At 37.1% G+C, this 21,118-nt stretch overlaps 1 long non-coding RNA gene across 1 annotated transcript in view; it reads left to right on the plus strand.

The window, feature by feature from the left end:
• Positions 1-12,322: 12,322 nt before the first annotated feature.
• LOC143622378 (uncharacterized) overlaps positions 12,323-21,118 on the plus strand; it is a 93,305-nt gene continuing 84,509 nt past the window's right edge. Inside the window, exon 1 of the long non-coding RNA XR_013151689.1 lies at positions 12,323-12,332. This is a non-coding gene — a long non-coding RNA (uncharacterized LOC143622378). The remainder of the gene's footprint in view (positions 12,333-21,118) is intronic.

The raw sequence follows: 21,118 nt of genomic DNA on the forward strand, positions 1-21,118 counted from the left end.
AAACATAATGATCATACGTGACAACATGTTTATGGCCTATGAGCCAAGTTCTGCTGCAACTTACTAAACTAAAGTTGAGTATGGCCTATGAGCCAAGTTCTGCTGCAACTTATAAACTAAAGTTGAGTATGGCCTATGAGCCAAGTTCTGCTGCAACTTATTAAACTAAAGTTGAGTATGGCCTATGAGCCAAGTTCTGCTGCAACTTATAAACTAAAGTTGAGTATGGCCTATTAGCCAAGTTGCCTATGAGCCAAGTTCTTCTGCAACTTATTAAACGAACTAACTTGATTATGACATGAATGTTAAGAAAATAATGTGATTATGCGTATTGTGGGCGGATGGGGAGCCACAATATTTGGTGATACGTGATAAATACTATATGTGTATATGTGTCTATATATACATGCTATGTGATTAGCCGTAGGAAATACTATGTGTAGAATATACTAATTATTTGCGTGTACACTATATAATGTTTGAGTTTACGTGGAATCATTGTGGGTGGAAGGGGGACCACAGTGGTTGCTGTTAAGACGGTACCGTTGTGGGCGGAAGGGGGGCCACAGTGGTTGAGTTTATGTGGAACCGTTGTGGGAGGAAGGGGGTCCACAGTGGTTGGTTAAACACGGAAATTGGAAACAGGTAGTACTAACAAATAATCACGATTTTACCAAAATTTCGAATACATATTATAAACTTACATGTTTGCATATGCACACAAAAAGATATGGCTGTACATATTTATACAAACGTAAATACATATTTTTACATACGCGCGTACATACAAACTATGACTGTGTGGTACGCATAACTGATTTCGTCAAACTTATGAAACTCACCAACTTTTCGTAGTTGACCTGTTTTAACATGCTTTTCAGGTAATCAGATATGAGAAGTAATTTCCTGTGCGTTACGTGTCTGACTGATGATTGATGTCGTGGGCATTTGAGTTAGAAGTAAAGTAATTGAGGAACCGGTTTGATTGTATCACCTAGTTTGTAAAAGAGATTAGAACGATGTAATATATTGTAAATTAGTTAGTAATGTTACTTTATGAACAATGTATTTGATACCAGTTGTATCTGTTGCATTTCCGTTTTACGCTTCTGCAAATCGCTTAACGGGGTGTGACAGAAGTTGGTATCAGAGCCATTTGTTATAAAGAATTAGGTTATCCCATAGGATACCTATAATATAACCGTAGGCTTGATTATCACTGGGAAAGTTAATAATGAGTAACGATAGATACTGATGGATGTCGGGATGAACTCGAAGGGCAAGTGAGTTATTATGGTCCGAAACGTAATAACAGACTTGCTTGTACGAGGGAATTCGGGAAGAAATCGCGGAACATACTGATAGGTAAAAATGGCAACATACGTGTATAAAGGTGATGATGAGTATATATGTAAGGTGCATACGTGCTTATCCGAAACGAGGTATAGGAATACGTGTACATACGGTACTATCGATATTATGGAATCTTATCGAAACGAACATTATAATCGGTTATGATCAATACTAATCCCTATATTAATTAAAATTATATTTACTAAAATTCATATTATATTTTATTACAATTAATATTATACATGTTCGTAACAAATAAAATATTTAATTTCAGTACTAATTAATAATATCCTTTACGTTGATCTAAACTATCAAGTAACGTTTTCTTCTTATTAACGATTACACCGAAAGATGTTGAGATCGGGTAGCTTTACGACAGATGAAGAACCGGTGTTGCTTGTGAGTGGGAATATGAGAATGCTTCAACAAGTTTAACTAAGTCTGGTGATGTGACGGAACCACTAAGGGGCTTAATATGCAAGGCCCGGGAAAGAACCGTTGGAGGCATGTTCTATAGACAATGATTTCAAGAATATATATATATATATATATATATATACACATATAATACCTCTCAGCATGGGTCTAACCTTTATTTTATGTACTCGTTTCTTTGATACTAAACTAAACTATTTTCTGGTCATCCTTCGATTTTTGTTGTTTGAAAAACAAACACCATCCTGGGAGAAATACTTAGTGATGAATCCAACTTATTGAATTATAAATATAATAACTACTTTATTGAATCCCTAATTCTATAAACAGACCGTGACTACCAGTACATATAATGTATTGACTATATTTCAAAAAGAAATATTAATAATAATAATTTCCTTTACATATCACCAGTACAACTAATTCTGATGAACTTCCTTAACTAGCAAACTCTTCGAATCATCTATGTTCGACAACCTTCAACCTCTCCTATATTACGCGATTTCAATCTATTATTATAAAATGAAAACCCCATAACCACGAAATGATGACGTGCCCCGACTGGAATGGAACCTACTTACCTCCAACCAGTAAATTACTACTTTTATTAAGTCCGACATGCCTACGAAAACTGAATGACCTAGCGAAAGAATATATTTTACGATTATAGTTAACAAACATTCAGAAGTCAGGTGGAATGTACACGTGCATTCCCATTATAACGTACTGATTAAACTCGTAATGAGCAAATATATAACTACAGGAGAGACCGAACAAAAACAGCTTCCCAATAACGGGATCGTATAGGAACAATTGTCGTATAAGTTGTGAACTATTTATAATTGTTATAACGCGTGCTTTGATAGATAAGGATAGTATGGTATTGTCGTGTATAGCTTCTGATACTCTATACAAGCATATGGTGGTGCGCTACGCTAATATGGAGGACGATTTGGGCATTTTTAATACAAACATTGACCCATATTGGATTAAAATTTCTTGTCATGAGATGACAACTTTTAATATATATGCAAACTTTGGCGTTTGCTAGGCTAATTTTACATACTATCCTTAGTATTCAGACTCGAGAACATACCAGTGTGATATATACGTGTTAATTGAAATACCTGATTACTTGTTATTGTAATTCCTTTTGTGATCATTAGTGTATGTGAATTTTGTTAATTGTTGGATAACTGGTTACTGTTATAGAATGGCCCCGAAGAAAGTAAACATGTTGTATGAGGCAGATATAGCCGAGATGATCGCTCGACAACTACAAACAGTACTTCCGACAATAGCAGCACAATTCGCTGCTGGTATCCATATAACTATGAATACCAATCAAGTGCCGAACGCTAACGCGGCCGTAAATACTAATCCCCCGACAAATACTAATACAACCGCAAATGCTCCCCCGATAAATACTGATACTATCACAACTAATACTTCCCCGTTGAATACCAATATTACTTTAAATAATGCACCGAACTTGAACAATAGTTGTAACAATCAAAATCCCCCGCAACACGGATGTCAACTTAAGAACTTCATGCTATGTAAACATATGGAATTTAGCGGTACTGAAGGACCAAATGGACTGGTAAAGTGGATCGAAAAGACTGAATCCATCATTAATATCACTAACTGTCCACCAGATTGTATTGTCAAATTTGCTACTTCTACATTTGTAGACCACGCGCTAATGTGGTGGAATACTGTTGTGCAAATTCGAGGACAAGAGGCAACCAATCGTATGTCTTGGACAGAACTTAAAAATCTTACGATAAAACACTTTTGTCCGATAAACGAAATTCAGAAATTAGAGCAAGAACTTTGGAATCTAGAAATGAAGGGTGCAGATCACTTGGAGTATACCCATCGCTTTAACGAACTGGCTCGTCTAGTCCCATGGTTAGTTACTCCAGAATCTAAACGTACTGAACGCTACATTTGGGGTTTAGCGCCCGAAGTCAGGAGTTTGGTTAATTCAACTGGCTCTGTAACTTTCGAAAATGCCGTGTTACAAGCAGGCATTGTAACTTCTGATTTGATTAGAAGTGGTACGTTAAGAATGCCCGGGGAATCATCTGGTACAAAACGAACCAATTATGGAGAAGGAATACAAGAAAGACAACAGAATAAATGTGCGCGCCTTGCAATACAAAATTACGCTATGATCAATTCCGATGTGAAGCAAGATAAGTATAACGGACCTTTGCCTAGATGTGGAAAATGTGGTTATCATCATGTTGGTGAATGTCGGACCAATGTGTGTCACAAATGTGGGAAGGTGGGACACTATGCCCGAAATTGTAGAACCGTTATGAATACTATAAATCCATCAACCCAACTCCAGGACTCACAACTACCCCAACCGCAACCAACACGACAACAACCAGTCTACCAAAACCAAACCATAATAAACCGTAATGCCTGTTATAAGTGTGGTAGTGTGAAGCACATCAAGAAAGACTGCCCTAGATTGAACCCAATTGCAATGGGAAGACAAAGGCAAGGACCAACATCGACGTCCAACTCGACTAGGGGTCAAGTATTGTGAATAAACTGGATAGAACAAATGTAGTAACAGGTACGTTCCTAGTAATGCCTAATATACTTTAGTTTATTTATTACGGACACTGATAGACGTTTCGTTCCTACAAGTTATTACCTTGGAAAATATACCGTCTAGTAAAATAACAATTCTGTATACTATAGAAACCACCAAAAAGAGGACTATAAATACTAACCATATTACTCGAAAAACTACCCTCTTAACCTAAATAACTAGCTATTCCCTATCGATGCACTCCCGGTGGAAGTGAGGAGTCATTGTGTAATAGTCAGTATGGAATAGTTAATTGAGTTCAAATGAAGGTTATATATAGAAATGGAACTGTTATACTGCCTCTTCTAGATAAAGAAGTGATCCCGTACACGGAACACAACCTAGTACCCCAATGACGAAACACGGATGAGGAAAACTATACTATCCGTAACCGAAACTTGAACTTTAAACTTTTATAGCCTTAATAACCGAGTGATGAACAAGGAAAAGTCAGGCCAGATGTTTGGATAAACTGAGTACTAGTATAAAGATGCAAGCGAAATCTATGAAGGAATCATAGGCTCATGTGTTGTAAAGTGTGCACTATTATAAGTTCTGGGGGAATACTAAAGATCCTCGGAGATACTACAACAATTCAAGATACCCCATTAGAAGTGGGAAACAAACTACAATGGAACCCTTAACATGTGTTCCTTAAACATCCCGAGAAAGCAATTCAAGCTGAATGATAGTTCCCTGACTAATCCACTAAAAATACCTTCTTCTGATTTGTAACAACTACCCAAAAAAAAACGCGCCTTAACAAAATCTTATCCTTAGTATATAGCGTATGAAACCTTATGTCCCAAATCAACCTGAGCACGGGCTGTAGTCCTCTAACAAACAATCAATACATATAAACTATTCAAACAATAAAGGAAAGTGAGACCAGTAATTTCAATCCTCGTACATTAACAGTTATCATAATATTATACAAGTGGTAATATACTATATTACACGAGTAAGAATATAACTCGCCACCTTATTCAATTGAAAATTGGTGACCCCCAAAATACAAAATCCGATTCGATTTCGATAACCATAAATAAAGCTCGTAATATTAATAACAAACCGAAGGCCGCCTAAGGCAGTGATGTACATATTTTTAGGACTTGAAATTTTTCAGGGACATCAGGGACCATGTCAATAAGTCCCTGTTCAAATTTGGTAATTTTTCGACCATCCGAGAATATTTGGCGAATTTATTACCGAATTGGGACGTTTATTTGGGAAAAATAGCTAAAATACTTCAAAAGTTATGAAATTTTTCTGGAAACTCAGATTTGATGTATTTTGATCACATATGAATTTTGAGATCATTTGGAGAAGTCTAAAGGTGTTTTGTACATATGTGTTCGTGCGAATTTTTATAGCCGAATTTGGGCCGAAAAGAATATTGAACAAGCTTTTGACATTCTGTAATTGATATATATTGTTTTGGGACATGATTTCAATATTCAGGAATTTTGGTGGAATTTTTGGAAATTGTTTGGGATAAACGGACGATTTTCAGGCGAAATATAGCTGATAAAATGAATTTTTATAAATTAATAAATCAATAAATAATTCCAGAAATTTTTTTATAAAAATCTACATATTTTAATTGATAAGTGGCTAAATTTTCATAATTTAATGATTAACGGTTAATTAATTATACTAATTTGAAGATTAAGTAAATTCAGTTTTTATAAAAACCGGTAAGTTCGCGACTAACGAACCTGCGGGAATATCAAAACACCAAGAGTGATCAAAAATCATATTTTTGGATTAATTAAGTAAAAACAAACTTTTCTATGAGAAACCTGGACAATCCGGATAGATTGTGCGCGTTTCTTCTTAAATCAAACTGAATAAACGTAAACGGGCCCCGAGGCTAATCCGGTACCCTAGTATGTGATCCTTCTTTATAACTTAACCATTTTATTAACCAATACATTTACCCAAGCTTATTTCCCCATAACTGTTTTCTGAACGCGTAAACAAAAAACTTGGCCCGGCTGGGAAAACGGGAATCTGAGCCAAGTTCGGTTTTAAGTATTAGACATTGAACAACATCACAACTTAAGCCTATTGTCACTTTCTGGGTGTTCCAGCTATACCCAAATTAGTTATACAGCCCAGTTTAGTACTGAGATTATAATAATATTAAAATATTAATATTATTATAATATGGACTATAGGGACTAAGTGATAGCAAGGGAAACGAACCCCGTGCTGATCTCGCACTGAGTGCCTATATAACCCGTGAGTTTCATGACCCCTCTTTTCAAACTGTTTACAAACTTTTGGGGTGAAAAGCATGTTCATATGCATTATCTATCTGAAAACGGTTCAGAACGAAAAATACCTGAACCTTCATATATGAAAAATTCCTACAAACATAATGATAAACTACGTGCTGAGGAAAGGTGATTATTATCGTGATTGATATATTAAATGGAAACACTACGAATGCCAAAACATAATAAAATCATACGTGACAACATGTTTATACAAATACACTATATAATGCTAAACACAACAGGTTGAGGAAATAACGTGGTCTGTAATGACCATGGGGCTATTGTGGGCGGAAGGGGGGGACACAATAGTACTAAACTAAAGTTGAGTATGGCCTATGAGCCAAGTTTTGCTGCAACTTAGAAACTAAAGTTGAGTATGGCCTATGAGCCAAGTTCTGCTGCAACTTACTAACTAAAGTTGAGTATGGCCTATGAGCCAAGTTCTTCTGCAACTTATAAACTAAAGTTGAGTATGGCCTATGAGCCAAGTTCTGCTGCAACTTACTAAACTAAAGTTGAGTATGGCCTATGATCAAAAATCATATTTTTGGATTAATTAAGTAAAAACAAACTTTTCTATGAGAAACCTGGACAATCCGGATAGATTGTGCGCGTTTCTTCTTAAATCAAACTGAATAAACGGAAACGGGCCCCGAGGCTAATCCGGTACCCTAGTATGTGATCCTTCTTTATAACTTAATCATTTTATTAACCAATACATTTACCCAAGCTTATTTCCCCATAACTGTTTTCTGAACGCGTAAACAAAAAACTTGGCCCAGCTGGGAAAACGGGAATCTGAGCCAAGTTCGGTTTTAAGTATTAGACATTGAACAACATCACAACCTAAGCCTATTGTCACTTTCTGGGTGTTCCAGTTATACCCAAATTAGTTATACAGCCCAGTTTAGTACTGAGATTATAATAATATTAAAATATTAATATTATTATAATATGGACTATAGGGACTAAGTGATAGCAAGGGAAACGAACCCCGTGCTGATCTCGCACTGAGTGCCTACATAACCCGTGAGTTTCATGACCCCTCTTTTCAAACTGTTTACAAACTTTTGGGGTGAAAAGCATGTTCATATGCATTATCTATCTGAAAACGGTTCAGAACGAAAAATACCTGAACCTTCATATATGAAAATTTCCTACAAACATAATGATAAACTACGTGCTGAGAAAAGGTGATTATTATCGTGATTGATATATTAAATGGAAACACTACGAATGCCAAAACATAATAAAATCATACGTGACAACATGTTTATACAAATACACTATATAATGCTAAACACAACAGGTTGAGGAAATAACGTGGTCTGTAATGACCATGGGGCTATTGTGGGCGGAAGGGGGGGACACAATAGTACTAAACTAAAGTTGAGTATGGCCTATGAGCCAAGTTCTGCTGCAACTTAGAAACTAAAGTTGAGTATGGCCTATGAGCCAAGTTCGGCAGCAACTTATTAACTAAAGTTGAGTATGGCCTATGAGCCAAGTTTTTCTGCAACTTATAAACTAAAGTTGAGTATGGCCTATGAGCCAAGTTCTGCTGCAACTTACTAAACTAAAGTTGAGTATGGCCTATGAGCCAAGTTCTGCTGCAACTTATAAACTAAAGTTGAGTATGGCCTATGAGCCAAGTTCTCCTGCAACTTACTAAACTAAAGTTGAGTATGGCCTATGAGCTAAGTTCTGCTGCAACTTATAAACTAAAGTTGAGTATGGCCTATGAGCCAAGTTCTGCTGCAACTTATAAACTAAAGTTGAGTATGGCCTTTGAGCCAAGTTCTTCTGCAACTTATTAAACGAACTAACTTGATTATGACATGAATGTTAAGAAAATAATGTGATTATGCGTATTGTGGGCGGATGGGGAGCCACAGTATATGGTGATACGTGATAAATAGTATATGTGTATATGTGTCTATATATACATGCTATGTGATTAGCCGTAGGAAATACTATGTGTAGAACATACTAATTATTTGCGTGTACACTATATAATGTTTGAGTTTACGTGGAATCATTGTGGGTGGAAGGGGGGCCACAGTGGTTGATGTTAACGCGGAACCGTTGTGGGCGGAAGGGGGGCCACAGTGGTTGAGTTTATGTGGAACCGTTGTGGGAGGAAGGGGGTCCACAGTGGTTGGTTAAACACGGAAATTGGAAACAGGTAGTACTAACAAACAATCACGATTTTACCAAAATTTCGAATACATATTATATACTTACATGTATGCATATGCACACAAAAAGATATGGCTGCACATATTTATACAAACGTAAATACATATTTTTACATACGCGCGTACATACAAACTATGACTGTGTGGTACGCATAACTGATTTCGTCAAACTTATGAAACTCACCAACTATTCGTAGTTGACCTGTTTTAACATGCTTTTCAGGTAATCAGATATGAGAAGTAATTTCCTGTGCGTTACGTGTCTGACTGATGATTGATGTCGTGGGCATTTGAGTTAGAAGTAAAGTAATTGAAGAACCGGTTTGATTGTATCACCTAGTTTGTAAAAGAGATTAGAACGATGTAATATATTGTAAATTAGTTAGTAATGTTACTTTATGAACAATGTATTTGATACCAGTTGTATCTGTTGCATTTCCATTTTACGCTTCCGCAAATCGCTTAACGGGGTGTGACAGTATGTCCCATATATCATACTTTAAAATCATGTTCATTGGTGTTCGTTAGATTGGTCAACTAGTTGTAGTTTGATTGTTAGTGTTCGGTTGATTAGAATTGTAGTTTTATGCGTTTAACGCGAGGGTCGATGTGATTAACGACCAATTCAACTCGGGGAAACTTGGTTTGATGTACGAGCTGTTGGAAAATCATTTTTATAAGTTATGGGACTGAATTGGTTGTCGGTTGCTCAAACGGGTCGGTACAACGCGCAATTGCGTTTATTGAATAGTTGGTGCGTTGTACTTGCGAGTTACCGACCCATTTGACTCATATAGCGTCGTGTGGACTTTTTGGCTGTGATTTTATCATGTTGGGTCCACACGGGGCTGAGTTGGATGTTAATGGCCTAAACGACTCTTAGACGCGCGTGTTAGTGTCACCTAGTGCTTCCGATGGTAAATTGGGAATTCTTTATTCCCGGAAGTATCTAAGGGTCGTGTTGGTGAATGTAAGGCCCCGGGGGCTGTTATGATTGAGTTTGATGAGGTCGAGGTTTTAGGTAATTCGAACCATGTTAGAACATCTCGCAGGATAAACGAGTCCATTCGATGTCGTTGTAATGTTTGTATGTAAACCGACAGGTGTTTGAGTTTTGGGATTACTTAGGGATTATCTAGCTCGTGGTGAATACGTGTCTTGTGTCAGGTGAGTTCATGATGCCCCCGTTTTACTCTTTTAAGATTTTGGGCTAGCATGCACACCTAAGCGATTTTGTTTGATGAATTGTTTAAAATTATTTTGGATGGGCTTACTTGTATAGGGTAGGACTTGAGATGATATTATCATATGTATGTATGTATTATTGTATGTCCAATATTTGGCGATGTTAGTAGTCGTTATCGACTATGGATGTTACGCATGCATACTTCGTGTTTGCATATGTTGGATGAGATGTTACGTGTTTGGGTTGTAAATGTGCTCGACCCTGATGTTATTACTTAGATGAGATGTTACGTGTTTGGGTTGTACGTGTGCTTGACCCTGATGTTATTACTTGGATGAAGTATATGTAGGTATATAATTATAAGGATGTTTATATATAATTATAAGTATGTTCATATATACTTACAAGGATGTTTATATATAATTATAAGGATGTTTATATATAATTATAAGTATTTTCATATATACTTACAAGGATGCTTATATATAATTATAAGGATGTTCATATATGATTATAAGGATGTTTATATACATATACAAGGATGATTACTTGTTATTGATGATGGCCTAACTGCTGTAACCCGTTTTATTTTTAAAACTCTTGGAATGATTATGACTATTATTATTTTAGATGTCAATTATTAAAACTTGAACTCACTCAGCTCAAGCTGACTTTGTGTGCATGTTAGTGTGAGTTTCAGGTTAGGAGGAGTATGCTTTTCCGCTTGGACGTGCACGAGGCTACTTGGACGGTGGAGAGCATACTTAGTCGGAAGTTTTAATGATGAACACTTTTCTTTTAAAGTTTTATTAAATACATTGAAGTTTGGTTTTGGGCATAATTCCCGGGTTTTGGGAACTTGTTTTAATAATTATGATTTTCCGCTGAATTATACTCTGAAATGGTTTTAGAAATAAAATGAATTGTTTTGGGTTTAAGAATTTTGTAAGTTTCGTGTATGATCACCAACTGTAGGATTCCCGGGATTCGTGGTCTTACATCAAACTCGAAGAGGCCGAGTTCGAATTGGCAACAATGGTTTGGTGCATTTGAGCCACCATTCCCGGGAGCACAATAGTTAGTTACTTAGTAAACTGAGCTGTTAACTTGCAGTTGGAGTTTCTTGCAAGGCGACGAGGAAAACAAGCAGACATATTGAAAAGACATAAGAATAAGACGAATATGAGTTAACAAGTGGAGATTTATAAGAGATATAAAATACTTAACCCATTACATAAATATTTTAAAGAAAATCACATGAAAACTATATTAATTGAAATTAGAATATTCATGAATCACCATGATATTTCTAATACAACTTAATATTCATAACGAAATCGAATTGAAAAATTCAAGTGTTCAAGTATCACCATGACTTGTCGAATTTTTCAATTAAAATCCCGATATAAACAATTGAATCTTTTGGAACCATACGTTACATGAATTACCATGAATTGTATGAAATTTAAGAGTAGGAGTGTAACCAATTTCTGTTCACAAAGGAAAATAGTCATGTTGACGACTTAAAGTGCTAGTTCATATGACTTTGATGTAGTATGCTTTGGCCTAATAGGTACCAACACCCTTTTTGAACCCCCCCAGGTAAGCAACCAGGTCCCATGGCTGATTGGGATTTATGCGCATTTCTTATCCTTAGGTTAAAACCTTGGTGACAATGGTTCGAAAAACAAGTGTGTCCCCCTTCCAATTACTACATATCCGTCACATAAAACTTAATATTCATAACGAAATCGAATTGAAAAATTCAAGTGTTCAAGTATCACCATGACTTGTCGAATTTTTCAATTAAAATCCTAATATAAACAATTGAATCTTTTGGAACCATACGTTACATGAATTACCATGAATTGTATGAAATTTAAGAGTAGAAGTGTAACCAATTTCTGTTCACAAAGGAAAATAGTCATGTTGACGACTTAAAGTGCTAGTTCGTATGACATTTGGTGTAGAATGCTTTGGCCTAATAGGTACCAACACCCTTTTTGAACCCCCCCCCCCCCCAGGTAAGCAACTAGGTCCCATGGCTGATTGGGATTTATGCGCATTTCTTATCCTTAGGTTAAAACCTTGGTGACAATGGTTCGAAAAACAAGTGTGTCCCCTTTCCAGTTACTACATATCCGTCACATAAAACCATCTTTAAGGTGAACGAAATATAGATATATCGATACATGAATTACTTAAATGAACATCAGAAATTTGTTGAAACCCAAAAGATAAAAACAAAATTAGGCATAAGTATTAGAGTTTGTGTATGAGTATGTGTACATGCGACGTTAGAAAATATTCTAAATATTGTTTTGAGCGTACGAATGAAATCTAAATAAAATTGCGGGCACATAGCATAAAGTGTATACATACAATTTGGGGCCTAAAATAAACTATAACTATACTAGGTCGTTACGTCTGACGACTTATCTTATAGTTACGTCTCTAGTACCAATCTGTAACACCCTGACTTTAAGTAGAATACGCCCGTGTGTAACGAACAGATCACTCATAAGCTCATAACACTATTAACGGTGTCAATATATTTATTTCATTTCATAAATTCGCAAGTACACAAGATAGTTCAAAAAGAAAACAAATAATATTACATTGAATCAAGACAACTACTATTCATTTAAATAAAACCTAGAGCCAATCTTATTTTCTTGATCCTTGCACGCCATCGTTTCAACCTATAGCATGTTTAAAATAATAACATTTGTCAACATAAAGTTGACGAGATTTCATAAGTTTGATATATATGTATATTGTAAATCGTGAAATCCACTATCGTCATGTAAAATATATCACGACATAAAGTAAATGAAAACAAATAAATATTCCTCCCGTTTCTTAGGCCGAAGTCGTAGTACTAGGGGAAATGAGATCTACCATGGATACTACCAAGGTTGAAGCAATAAGCGGCGAGGGTACGTCCCGTCGGACCCTCCCACTATAAGTATGTGTATGTGTATGTGTCTCTTCCATCATAAACAATAAACATGTTGCACATAGTTCACATACGATCATAAACAATATGAAAGAATAAAATTCAACACGAATGACATATTGTGAATAGATTTGTAAACAAGTGCCTAACTAACGACATAAAAATTGTAATGTTCTACAGTCAAGACATTGTAAACCTTTAAAAAGGGGTTATGAAAACTCACTTGTTAAGTAAGCGAAAATGAGTAAATAAGTGAAGATGTCTTTAAGTGAGCGAGCCTACAAAGTTCGTTTCAACGAGCGGCCCCTATATAAAAAGATAACTAGGATCATAATGAGATTGAGTAAAAGAAAATAATTTAGCGAGAACGTTCGGTTTATGATGAAAATAGTTTGTAAAGAAAAAACATTTCGTATATATTAAAAAGGTTTTGTCATTATGTTTTTAAGTTAATTTATTTTAGTCTTAGAGAAAGATAATGGATTTTAATAATTATAGTTAAAATTTAGACGAGTTCCATTTGTTTCTGAACCGAGCATTATTTAAGAAAACAAGTTTAGACGAGTGGTTCATTTTTGACCGGAAATGAAATCAGTTTTGAGTCGGGTTTGTGTCTAACATGTTTTGGATGATCAAAGTGAAATGATAAATGTTTGTTCTTGATTATTAGTTTTGCAAAAATAGAAGGTGATTTTTAAACAAAAAGATCATAAACCGAATATTAGCGAATTTTGTTGGCAAGCTTGGACAGATTTGAGTGAAATTTTGTAAGACCCCGAATCCCGAGAATCCTACAGTTGGTAATCACATCCACAATTTCACCAAAAATTTAAAACCAAACAATTCGTTTTATTTAAAACAAGTTCAGAGTGAATAAACAGCGGAAATTCATGAGTATCAAAAATTCCCAAAACCGGGAAGAAGTACCAAACAATAAACAGTGGAAAAGTTAAGTATTTAAAATCCCAAAACCAAATATAAAGTAAAGCGTTTGTTTTATTTTAAAGTTCTCGTCTAGAAATGCCTTCGACTCTCCGAGTAGCATCCAGCACGTCCAAGCAGTAACATCCACTTCTTAACCTGAAAGTCAAACTAACATACACACAAAGTCAGCTAGAGCTGAGTGAGTTCAAGTTTAATAAACAACATTCATAATTCATTTCAAAAGTTATAGATATAAAACAAAATAGGAAATAATAAGCAATTAAATAAACAAATACCAAATAATTTATCATCGGTCGAACACGTGTACACGGACCTCTCCACCACGAGTCAAGACTCGAGTAATATATTTGACCCGGACGTGGTAAGACATAAGAACGTGACACGAGCCTCTCCACCACGAGTCAAACTCGAGTAATATATTTGACTCGGTCACGGCTTACAAACCTAAACACGTGATACGGGCCTCTCCACCACGAGTAAAACCCGAGTAATATATTTGACCCGATCACGGTTTAGCAAACGAAGGGGCTCTCCACCACGAATCACGAGACACGAAGTCAAGGATCTGAGTAATATATTTGACCCGCCTTAATGATGATTACGTCACACGGGCCTCTCCACCACGGGATTAAAAACCCGAGTAATATATTTGACCCGGCCATAATCACCATGCACACACACATCAATTGGCCTATTCACATAAATCTTAGTCACAAAGAACAAAATAATATCCACAATCGTAAGCTATAAGATAATATGTATAAGTCATTTCAAAATGTGGACCAATACAAACAGGTCTACACGTATCCAATTACTACCAAGACTAATGACATCCTCGAGCCTAGACCATAAGCAACACATATATAACCTTAAGGAAGTTATGACCAAAACAAGTCTAAAATATCCTAGGGCATGTAATATAACCCACACCTGGTTTCATAAATGCACAAATAATAACAAGGCTATACAATGTCCTTCAAGTTGTTTTAAACGAGTAAAATCGGGTAAAATTGTAATTGAGTGTGTATGCCAACCCAAAACGTAAAAAGAGTTAAAAAGGGCATCATGAACTCACCTGACACGAGGCACACAATCAACAACGAGCTCTAAGCAAATCCACAATCAAAAGCCTATCTGATTGCACACAAAGATTACTAACTGAACCGCACCGACTCGTTTAACCTACGAGGCGTTCTAACACGATTTGATTGACCCACGGCCACAACCATACAAGTTCTAATTACATCAGCCCCCGAGGCCTCATATTTACCAAAGCCACCCTTAGTTAATTCCGGGGACAAAGGATTCCCAAACTACACCTGAAAGTTGTTAATTGTATCGAATACGCATGCTAACCAGTTGCTTATGCACTTAGCAACCAACTCAGCCCCGTGTGGACCAAATTAAGTATAATTATAACTCGTTAGTGCGTGTATTCGATACACGGCAATTCGCTTGTATAACGTATAAACTACCAATTAAATACAAATTTGCGTTGTACCGACCCGTTTGAGCAACCGACAACCAATTCAGCCCCATTAACATAAAAATATAGTTTTTCACAACCCGTAAATCATACCAAGGCTACACAATCTGAATTGGTTGTTAATCCCCTCAAACAACGCGCTACACGCAACAATCAACAAACTAGACAACCGAAATCCTAGTTTTCAATCTAACGACAATTGACTAATCAAACGAGCTTCATAGCCCACGACACTAAAGTATAATACATAAGACATACCTAGGAATATGAAGGAGCAAAACCTCACTTTAAACAGCCCCGAAAAGTACACAACTGGACAGCCACCGGTTAAGCCTAAATCGAATGAATTGATCAGTAACAAGTATAACATGCAGATTTTAGCATGCAAAGATGTATTTTATTACATAGGAAAACCATAGAAATAAATTATGAAATTTTTACCAGAGTTTAATAAATGTCTTAGGTTTGTAAAGATATTTTTATTATATTTTTCTAATGCACATAAAAATCATAAAAATTTCTCCAACACAGAAAGGTACGTGCAGCTATTTCAGTGCGCAGCAAAATGGTTTTATTTGTTTAAAAAATTATTACCAAACAAAATTAAACGATTACAATTGGGTTGTAATCCTAACTCAAAAGATGAAGTTCCAGAAGTGTAACCAACCAATTTGAACTTTTCAAAAAAGAGTTATGATGTCGGGAAGACAGACCAGAATCCGTCACCTCGCATCAACTTTGACACACAATTTAATAAAATCATAAAAACCATTCAAATCTCATCCAGAAATTACAAATTATACCTTTCTGGAAACTATACTCAAAGTAGAACATCATGGAAACAAGAATCGATCAAAAACAATAAATTTTCATCGAGTTACAGACCGAACAATAAACAAGTACGAATCCGTCAGAAACTGTTATAATCAAAACTCAACCCTAACGTGTTCAACAAAGGTTTTAATGGTGGAAAAGAGTTATATTAATATTATACTAACCTTGAATTAGAGTTTTGGCTATTAGGAATGACTGGAAAAAAAGTTTATGGTGGTGAGGGGGGCTGCATCTAAACACCAATCGAACCAAGGAGAACGGAGACAAAGTTAGGGTTTTATTAAAATAATGTCACACTTAGGCCCCTTTTACTTGTAAAACTTGATAACTTGGATGAAAGGTTAAATAATTTTAACTTACGAGAATGACAAGGAGGCCCCCGAAGAATGCCGGATCAAACTCGATAAATATACAAACTATACAACGTGCATGCCGTTAAATGAAAATGTCGGGTGCTACATACTAATCTAACACTTTAAGTTATAAGAGGCTATGTTTTGAGATAAAGGATGGATAAAAGGACTTTTAAAACGTATTACAAGGCTCTAAATTAGAAAGATGAAACCCCGACTTTTAACGAACCTTTATAAACGATCGAGCCGATGAACGAAATTTACGGGCGTTACAAATTTGATTGTGGAAAGGGAATTGCAGAGGATGAGTGAGCTTTGTATAGGCTCAATTTCATTAAAAACAATGTTAAAACGAGTTAATTGATGGTTGCCAAGTTAATTGATGGCTAGTCATGATGGCAAGGAATCATGTACACAAGTTAGGATTGGGTCTAGGTACATGCTGTAATGTCCAGATCGAGTCGATAAGCCAGAAATCGTTAAGACATTATGTTTTGCTATAAATAAAGCCCGCTTTGACTGATCTGAGCCTCTATCGCATATCGCAATGGGTAAATGAGCAAGGTGTCGGACCGGTGCGGGACACGGTTTCCCAACGATTCACGGGGCAACGTGTTAGAGTGCGGAATCCTCTAACACGGCGATTCGGTGGTGATCAACAACGCGCGGTAACGATTCCTAAGACGGTTTGACACCTAGGGACGGAGGAAAGGACCGACACGTGAAGAACGGGCAGAGAGTATTTCAGCAGAGTGGTGGTTCGTGACTGTGTGTAGAATGTGTGCTCGAAAATTGATTCAGGATCGGGGGTGGGACATTGTTGTATCCCACTCCTTTTTCCTTTTTGCCTCGGAACTCGGGAATAATGTGTTCTAATAAATAAGATGAATTTGAATAACTTTTTAATTTGAAATTTAATGATTCAAAATCAGCTTTCAAGTTTTCCAATTCTTTTTTCAAAACATTATTCTTATTTATGTGAAAATTGATAGAATCTTGTTGATTAAGAACACATATTTCAAGTTCCTTGTTCTGACGCTTAAGGCCATCAATCTTTTCTTTAAAAACAGACTCTTTCTGCTTCCAAGCCTTATTCTGTGCAAGCGCGTCAGTCAGTTCCATTAAAGATCTTGAGGCTGCTTGTTTGTAAGCCTCGAGATCTTCAATTCTCTCTTTTAGAGATTGAATTTCTTGTTCATACAACTCACATTTTAAACATTTAACATTTTCTGGTTTGGGAGTTGATGGGTTAGAACTTACCTTGGCATTTGATGTCTCTGCCATGAATGCAAAGCAAAGATTCCCAGCTTTTTCCAGAAACGATGCAGAAGTTGCTTTAGACTCTACTTCGTTGACTTCTTCAACTTTAGCAGCCTCTGCGGGAATTGTCGAACATGGAGATGTTTGAGGAACATTTGACTCTTTTTCGTGATCCTCCTTAATCTCCAAAGATACCACTTCAACCTCAGGTTCTCCTTCATGGACTTCAGCAGCTGGTTCATCGACAGTATATTCTTCATTGGTCGAGGAAACAACAGACTTTGTTTCAGAGTTTTCATCTACTACTGTGACATCAGCCATGTTGATGCTCAAGTTCCATGTCTCGCCTTCATCCCCTTGAACTGCAAGAGCAGTTTCGTTGTTGATGTCGACGTTGTTTGCTGCGGTTTGATTTTGAGGGACCAGTTGTCTCTCAAGGTTGACAGTTGCAGCTGCTGCAGCAGGAGTGGATGATGATGAAGTGGTTCGGAAGGGATATTGGTGACCTTCCCTTCTTGGCTTCGAGCACTCCTTGGCAAAGTGACCAAGTTCGCCACAGTTGTAGCATTTTACTTTGCTTTTATCAAAGCCGAACTTGGATTTGTTGTTTATTGAGAGGGCCTGACCTGTTTTCTTCGTCCACTTTCTGGCCCTTCGGAACGCACTGCCAAGAGCCCACATAATGTCTATGCGTTCCATATCATCTTCGTCAAGCTGTTCATAGTCATCGCTGTCCAGATGACTATTTCCTAGCTTACCCGCCACCATTAAACTGTAGGACTCAATTATCGTGCCTAGAGTTGCCATGTGTTCTTTGGCAACCTCCACTGTTACTGTTCCCAAGCCTTCAGTATTCAACGTTGCTTTCTCCGTTGACTTGGGTCCGGAGTTAGTACTTGAGTTTCCAGAAGTTGATAGTGGGACGGAAGATCTCGTTTCAGTCCCCTTTGATTGATTTGACGTTGAGGAGACAAAAGCAGTCTTCATCGGAGCATGATCAGTTGAATCTGACAAAGGAGGTTTTGACATGTAAAGTGATTTGTCAGAAGTTGATCTCGGTTTTCTGGAAGAGGCTCTTAGTTCAGCCTCTTCGTGTCTGATTTCTTTAATAAAATCAGACAGGAGAATCGTCTCCAGCTGATGACTTCTTCTCATTACTGTCAGGAAGGTGCTCCAGCTAGGTGGAAGTCCTTGTGCAAGACATCTAACTTTCTCAGTCCCTGTAGTTTTGACGTTATAGGACTTGAGTTCTGACATTAGATGGTAAAATCTCGACAGTAACGACTCAATATCTTCTCCCGACTCTGGACTAAACAGATCAAATTCACGCTTGAGCTCCCGTGCGTGAATTTCTCTAAGGGAATCAGATCCTTCACATCGGTCAACCAGTGCGTTCCAAAGAGTTGACGCTGTAGTAAACTGGTTAAACTGATGAAAAAGATCAGTGGAGAGTGCTTGTGATAGTAAGGAGAAGGCTTTCTTCTCAGCATCGAAGGCTATCTTTTGTTCTTCAGATAGCCTAAAGTAGCTCAACGACTCACCATCATCATTCGTTGGATGCACCCAACTTGTCTGGACAGCTTCCCAAAGTCCAGGATTTACACCTGTTATATGAATTTGAAATCTTGTCTTCCAGGTTGTAAAGTCGTTTAATGTCATCAGCTTTGGTGGCTTGTTGTAGCTTCCCGATTCAGAATCGCTTTCGAGAATCGATTGGATCCTCTTGTTGGTACTCGAACTTGAAGCCATTTTTGATCCTTTGGTTAACTTTGAACTGTTGATCGAATGAGACTGGTTCGATCGGACGAGTGCCTTATTCGATCGAATATGTTCTGATTCGATCGAATGTCTCTCTGGAAAACCGAACTGATCTTCTGAAAGTTATTCGATCGATTGTGTAACTGGTTCGATCGAATGGGTTAACAGATTCGATCGATTGAGTGTATGGTTTGATCGAACGGGTTCTGACAGTCGAATAAGACAGTGATCGAATGGACGGATCGAATGTGTGACTTATTCGATCAACTGGAGACTGGTTCGATCGAATGAACGAATCTGGTTCGATCGAATGAACTTGGAGTATTTCTAGGCGGGAAAAACTGATTCGGTCCAAGTTCAAACTGGTTCGATCGAATAGGAGGGCTATTCGATCGAATGAGTTCCAAAAATAGACTGGTTCGATCGGAAAATCTGGAAATTCCAAAATTAGGAGATTTTGACGGATTTTCGAATTTTGAACCACAAACACGAATCTTAGAAGATCAAGGAGCAAAGTAAGATCAAAATGAGACTTTTAACACAAAAACAGATGAACACCAACCAAAAAACGGATCAAACACACCAAAAACACGAAGAACACGAAGAACGCGAAGAACGTTCTTGACGAAACTCGAACTTTTAACACACTTTTCCAAGATCAAAACACCAAAATATGACAATTTTAACAGTTTTTGACAAGAACACGACGAACACTAAGATCAAAAACACCAAAAATTCGGAATTTTCCGGCAAAAATAACGATTTTCGCGAGAAAAACACGAATTTCACCACGAATCTAACGTGAATCAAGAACCAAAGGCTCTGATGCCACTTTGTTAGGACCGATCGGGAGACGGTTTCCCAACGATTCTCGGGGGCAACGTGTTAGAGTGCGGAATCCTACTAACACGGCGACTCGGTGGTAATCAACGACACAAACGGTAGCAATTCCTAGGATGATATGACGACCAGGTGCGGAGGAAAGGACCGAAGGGGTTGACGGGCAGAGAGGATTTCCGGGGAACAGGTCGGCTGTGTATGTGTGTTATGTGTGCTCTTCTTCTGAAAATCCCTAAGTAACGTTTATATATCGAAGACTCATTCGATCGGATGAGTCTCTCATTCGATCGAGTGAAGCTTTGTTCGATCGAATGAGCCTGGTTCGATCGAATCAACCTTTTGTTCGATCGAACCAGTTTTCGTTTGACATTTACAATACGTTAACTAGGTTTCACTATCTTTAGTCTCACGCCGACCTACCCTGATAGAACTGGGGACATATATATGACATTTCATGTCCTAACACAAGGGGTCACGCTAATCTATCTTGGAAGAACCCTAGAGTTGTGGTGCTATGCAAAGGGCACAGTTTGTGGCTGTCGCGATGTGCGAAGCGTCTAAAGTTTCATATTTTTAATATTTGGCATATTTGGTCCTTGTACGTTATTTTAAATGCAA

This window comes from Bidens hawaiensis, unplaced genomic scaffold (genome assembly GCF_021521415.1).
Source record: "Bidens hawaiensis isolate Kalapana, Puna unplaced genomic scaffold, B.hawaiensis_p1.1 tig00003126_1, whole genome shotgun sequence".
Taxonomy (NCBI): domain Eukaryota; kingdom Viridiplantae; phylum Streptophyta; class Magnoliopsida; order Asterales; family Asteraceae; genus Bidens; species Bidens hawaiensis.